This window comes from Fukomys damarensis, unplaced genomic scaffold, assembly GCF_012274545.1.
Source record: "Fukomys damarensis isolate Sample0158 unplaced genomic scaffold, DMR_v1.0_HiC HiC_scaffold_3, whole genome shotgun sequence".
In the NCBI taxonomy this organism is placed as follows: domain Eukaryota; kingdom Metazoa; phylum Chordata; class Mammalia; order Rodentia; family Bathyergidae; genus Fukomys; species Fukomys damarensis.
The window spans coordinates 29,901,272-29,908,152 of NW_022900915.1; the positions used below are offsets into that span (position 1 = coordinate 29,901,272).

The window sequence follows — 6,881 nt, forward strand, 5'->3', positions numbered from 1 at the left end:
ACATGTATGTATGTATGTATGTATGTATGTATAATAAAGAAGGATATATTTATAGATAGGGATACATGGATATATATATATATAGTAGGATTGTGTGTGTGTATTATACACTACAATATATCTGCTATGTATGTGCTATAAACATGCCTTCCCAATAAGAGACTCTTGACAGAGGTAAGGCGAAGAGGCCCTCCTGATTGGCATAGTTTACTATTAAAATAAGTATGCATTAGAAATAGTACAAAATATATAGTTGTAATTTATCATTTAGAATTTTACATGTATGTTGATAAATATATACTTACAAAAATAGACATATTGAAATACTCTAGTATTTGTCATCCTAAGAGGAAAACTATCTAGAGAATAGGTGGAGTCCTATTGAGGTATTGTGTTACCAAACTGATCTGAAATATCCTTTGCAGATGAATGAAGGACCCTAACCTGATATTGTCCTGTGTAACATTTGAACTCATTCTTCATTCTAAGCACCACAAAGGAGGCCAACAAACAAAATGAGAAACTGCCTACAAAGGTTCTTAGGTGTGGTGTGGTATGTGGTGAACAGAACACTCAGGTAAGAAGTAAAGCAAAACATATTTGTTACTTAAAGACAGACAATGAGGATACACAGGGGACTATGATCCACGGCAAGCCAGTCCCTCAAGCTAAGGAAAGGTGTGGAGGGTAGATGGAGTCTCGTTCACACATGCCCCACATTGCAGCAGTCAAGAGATCCTGCCAACGTTTGTCCTGGGTTCTACACACTGGGGTCCCCTGAGCCCACTAGGCAGAAAGAGGGTGGACATCCCATTACAGCCTCGTTTGTTCCAGGCCTTTCCCTCTTGTCTTAAGTCTCAGCATTCTCCATATGTTTGGCCTGAGCATTGCCAAGTGACAAGAGCGATTGTACTTTAAAGCTAAATTGTAAGGACACCTGGGAACCTGTCTCTTCGTACGCTGTAGTGTAAAGTGAGGCATACACTAAGCATTTTTAGGTCTTTTCAACTCCCTTGTATGCAACTGAATAAGGGTTCCCAGATTGGACCAAGGAAATGGAATTTAGGGAACTAAAGGAACAGTTCATGTGGTTAGAGATTGTGAAACCAGTGAATGAGCTTCGTGTTGTCGAGTGGGCTGTTACCTGTCAGGGTCCGCTCCTGTAGGTCAGGGAGTGAAAGAGAGCTATTATGTTCACAGTCAGCATCTGGGTATGAAGTGGAGTTAGCAAGTAGGCTGCCCACGTATCACTTGTCAATATCCTCCTATTACATGACCTGCCCATACAACCTTGATAAATAGGAAATATTTCTTATAAATCCAAAATATTAAATTTACAGATGCGTTGAATTTAAGGTTATTTTAGAAACTGTAGCATTAAGAACAAGTTAGTAAGATTTTACTTCTAAATCACTGTAAAATGACTATTGACAGCCTTGCTGAGATCTTCAGAAATGTAACTACAAAAACATTTTGAATAATGCATCACTTAGTTCTTTTATATTTTTAAGACCATATAAATATTAAGGATACCTAATACTTCATCTAACTGAATTTTATCCATTTTACTTGGGTTTGTTGGTCTCCTTCACATGTGTATATGTGTGAATGTGTTCAAATGACATTTCCCATGATTCAGAAAAATATTTAACTGAGCTAATAGGTATAGTTTTAAATGTCTTCATTGAGGCAATAAACCAGGTAACATGGATTAATGACTTCCTTTTAGAATACTAAATCATTCATGGCTTTTAAAGTTGATGTATTTGAGTAGATTATAGCTCTTCTCTTCCTTTTGATGCTTTCTCACATTGGCTTGAGAGAGCTCTTTTCTTGTTGGCTCCTGTGACCCATTGACATGATGCCATTAATATTTTAGACTCCTTGCTTTTACCATGAACATGATTTTCCATTATACCACATTGACTCTCAACTCAGAATCCACCTTATCTTCAAGAAACTTGCTTGTGGCAAGGTACAATGAACCATGAAAATCTAGACACTTGTTCACCAAGCCGTTATGTTCCTATTGAACTGTTCCAATGGATAGAGCCAGAAAAGACTAAATTTTTCCTTACAAAAGCTTGAATTCATGTTCACACTTCCAGTGAAGTTCTGAAAGTAAATAGCTTCCATTTAATTTTCAATGTTTTTTTCTGTATTGCATTTATACCTTCTAACTTTTACACTGCAAATTGTTCTTCAATGAAAAATCCTTGCCTATTTGTTTTAAATGTTAATATAAGAAAATGGATTCAAAATGATATGACATTAAAATAAATAATAAAACTATGGAATAAAAGTCAAGATTTTGTTTTTAGTGACTATGGTGCAGTTTATTTCAACACACTAAACCCACACATAACAACTGAAAACAACTTTCTCTGCAAAAACATGAATTGGGTACATGCAGAATTGGTTTACATATTTTAGCAAAATAAAAAGTAATTTAGGTATACCACATCTAGTAAAGCTTTTTATGTACACAGTAGACATCAAATAATCTTGCTTAATGACCAGACATATGCAAAAATGAAAATATAATTCTGTAAAACAGAATTCAACATATGTTAAGAATATTGTGAATTTATCTAACTGTACAAAGTAGTCATTCATTTTTATCTGCTTTTTTATCTACAAAAGTCTTTCATTTCTGTCTACTTTTTCCCCCCATACTGGGGGTTGAACCCAGGGCCTTGTGAGTGCCAGGCAAGCACTCACTACTGTGTTCCTACTCCAGCCCTTTTTATTTTTTGAGACAGACAGTCTCTCTGAGTCAACCAGGCTTAACCGAAACCTGAAACCCTCCTGACTCAGCCTTCAGAGTGGCTGGGACTACAGACACATGCCGCTCCCCCACCATCCAATAAGCTGGAAGTAAGCTCCAGGTTTGAAAGACTAATTCCTTCCTCTGAGTCCTCAGAGCATTGATCTCCCTTTTAAGGGAACAGAGCAGTTATAGGGGGGTGAGAAAAAGCTCACTCAGAGTCAGCCCCAGGCCCTGGACTCCTCTCAGACCCTTGGGACGGACTCCAGACGGCCTTCTGCAACCTTCCCCACCACTACTACCCTTCCTTGACAATTAGCCCTTGACACATTCAAGAAAATATGGCGATCCTATGAGAGTGACATCAACATATTTAAACATGAAAAAATTTCAAAGTTAATTTTTTAAATATGCAAACTGCCACACTTTTTAGTGATCACTTTTTCCACTCACAAATGAAAAAGAAACAATAGCCTGGATATTCCAATATGAGACAATTGAAAACATTTTCTCAGAGCAGGCCATGCTGAGCCTGCTTCCACACTGAGAATGGCTGCTAGCCACTGTGTAACTGGGAAGCAAAGCCCGGATGTCCACACCATCCTCCCGACCCCGTCCAGGACCTGGTTCTTTTCGGGGGGACGGGGGGCGCGGGTATCGGGGATTGAACTTGGGTCCTTGCGCTTGCAAGGCAGGCCACCAAACCGCTGAGCTAAATCGCCACTCCAGAACCCTGCTTCTTCATGTTGCAATAAAGCATTGAAATACATGCTGTCTATCACAGAACTACAAGAAGTTTTACATTCTAAATAATAAACCTAACTACCACAGCCATGACTTAAGCAGCTATGTGATGAAAAGTTGTAAACATACTCTTAATTTTTTTCTTTACCTGTAAGATATATTAAAAAGAGACTTCATAACCCTTGATTCTTTAAGATCTGAAACTCAAAGTACCAAGCATAATAAATAAAAGTGCAGCCTGGAGGCACAGAATACTGAATAAAATAAACTAGTGTGTCAAAAATCAAGTATTTCAGTATTAAGACTTCTTCCAATAGTATGTTTCTTGTTACTATAAATAAGCGTTACTTTAAGGCATCCATCATCACTGCACACCTTCTGTTCTCTCACTCTGCTATGCAGATCAGTTTTAAGCACTGTTTTTGTATGACAGTAGGTAAAAAGCTTTAACATACTACCCAACTATGATTCAAATGTTTCCTTAGGACATTTTGGTCTGTAAAGTATAGTGTACATTAAATCTGTGATAACTTGGATTAAAAAAGGAAATAAACAAAATCAAATCTAGATGGATGGCAAAAACTTAAAAACAATTAGACCGCAGGGACAGTGCCTGAGCTCTTGGCCAAGTCATTTAATTTCTGTGAGACCCACTCCTTGGATCTGCAATGTTTCAACAACAGCTGCTCTGCTTAGCTCAGAAGCTTAGCGTGATGTTAAGAAAAACACTTGGCAACCCCTGAAGCCCAGAGCCAATAAACTACCACGAGCCAAAATATCCAGGTTCCTGACACTAGCAGTACATGGGGAGCTGCTCCTTTCGCATCTGAGAACTCCCAGTTCTATAAACTAGGTAGCTGCGAAGGAGGCAAACTCATAGAGAGAGTCTCTAGATTTTGGTCTCCGAGTTGCACAAAGCACAGGTTCCTGTGGTCGGGAACCCCTGACTGAGGGGCCTTCCGGAGGGAAAGCCGGAGGCCTTAGCTCTGTCCACACGGAAGACATCTGACCACACAGTATGCACACGCAGTGCCATTAAAAGGATGCTTTCCCAGGACAGCGAAAAGGCAACCCCAGCTGGAGCCGGTTTTGGGTACCTACTCAACTCACTGCAAATTGAAAAGGTTCCATAGTCCTCTGCCAGCTTTCTGATTCTTAGTCTACTTCCTGTACGGATGCAGAGCTCCAGGCCAGCTTTTCCAGCCTGTGTTGTGAGGAAGCTCCTGCCCTGTGGTTCCACCTCGGGGCATGAATTACATCCTCCGGAGGCGGACCACGCTGGGTGCTCCAACTCACTGGGCCACCAAGTCCCTTTTCTCCCACAAAGCATCGTAGGACTAACAGCTCTGAGGCTGTCTGGGAAATGCTGACGTAGTCAGTTCATTCTAAGGCTGAATCTGACAACATCTAATTTAATTTGGGAAGAAGAAAAATCATGTTGCTTAGAGTCAACTACCATGAAAACCACCTGGATTCCCCTCCTTAAATATCCTTCCCAAAGCCACAAGAGCTAAACTTCCTTCATGACATACTGAGAAATTACAAGATGTTATTCTCACTTTTATGAGAATTAAGATCTTTCTAAGAAAATCCTTGTATTCTGCCCCCAAATACTAAGACATCTTGTTAATTCTAGGTCTTAGGGCCTTTCAGAAGTACAATGACTGGGGAGAGGAGGTCTTTCCCTCAACAATAAAGCCTTTCAATACCAATGAGGAGAAGGAGCAGAGGCGGTGGGATTAGCAGAGCACTTCTTTTGCATCCTAATCCACATCATCTTGAGCTCACGATTCAATGCTAAACCCACTTTAAAGGTAAATACAGTGAGGTTACAGGAATTAACTGACTTGTCGAGAGTTACAAGAAGGAGCAGACCCGAACCTCAAACTCCTCTCTGACCCTGTACCTCATCCCCTTAATTACTGCCATCTTACATCCTAGGACCAAGAAAAAAGAAAAAGCATTTCGTTCTGTCTCACTCTTGTGTAGGAAAACTAGAGTGCAGATGTGTGAATCCGTTGTCATTAGAATTTGGTCACAGATTTTCTTTTGATCAAGCTTCCATTCCCCTGAAGGAAATATTCAAGGTTTTTATTTTTATTTATTTTTATTTTTTAGCAGAGAAATAGATTGTTATTTATCAATGACAGGCTTATAGGGTCTCCAAAAGGCAAAGGTTTAAAAATCCGCATCCAAAGTGAAGACATTGTCTGTGGGTTTTGCCATAACTGCGAAACGCTGACACTCTGAAACTTGTTTCTCAAAGAAATTTGTTTTCCCTTCTAAAGAAATGTTTTCACCGGGGATTTAGCTCAGTATTTCCGCCGCCTGCCTCGCAAGCTCAAGAACCGGAGTCAGATCCCCGGTACCAAAAATAAATAGATAAATAAATAAAAGAAAGAAAGAAATGTTTTGTATAAAATCGAAGGGATTTTCCTGCCTGAAAAACCTTTGAGAATCCAAGCTCCACCAGCCATTTGTCCACCACAAACTCGATGTACCGCTTCACCAGAACACAGTTCATCCGGATCAGACCGGCCGCAGGGCTTCTGTCAAAGACTCCCCCTGGATCCTGACTGCTTCCACGATGATCTCCCAGACCCTGTCCTCCTCTGGTTTGCGCGCTAAGCACTGGACCATCGGGCAGGTGAAGTCCCTCGTCTCGGCTGCTGAGCTCGTTGGCGGAGGTGAGGCAGGGTATGAGGCTCCCCTTCTTCCGCCAGAAGGACCCTGAGAAGAACACTCCTTGCACAGCAGCAAAGGCCACCACCCTCTCCCCGAAAGTGGACTTTCTGCCTGCTATCCACCGCAGGGCCCAGTCTGCTTTTCTCCTAACGTATGGCACTGTTTCAATCGCATTAAATAAAAATTCCCTCTTCCTGGAGTCTCTGATGGACGTGTCTATGAACAAGCTGTACATCTCCGAGTGTGCATTCTCCATGAGGATCCGGGCCTCGGGGACCTGCACCTCCTGCCTGAAGAGCTCCAGCAAATGTTCATTTACAATCCCGTTACTGGCTGCAAAAAAGGCTAAGACGCGAGGGCTAACTTTGATAGGTCAACCTCCTCTGCCACCCAGAAGGACGCCTGCTTATACATCTTTCAGATATCGGGGTACTGGAAGGGGAAGATGACATAGCGGCGGGAGCTCTTTCTGAGGAGCGGTCTTCGTTAGACTTCACTGCATTTTCGGTGGTATCTGGAGTTAACCTCTAGTTCTGCCCCGGCCTGCCCTCCTCCTGCCGCGCGGGTCACAGATCACCAGGAGCCGGGAGTGGAGCGCCGCGGGCCCCAACCTACAGGACAGAAGCTCTGAGAGTAGTCCACCCGCCCCCGAATTCAAGATCTTTATCTGTGCAAATTTACTTTT

General features: G+C 41.6%; 1 pseudogene; it reads right to left on the bottom strand.

The window, feature by feature from the left end:
• Positions 1 to 5,689: 5,689 nt before the first annotated feature.
• Positions 5,690 to 6,625, bottom strand: LOC104847793 (annotated as a pseudogene).
• Positions 6,626 to 6,881: the final 256 nt, after the last annotated feature.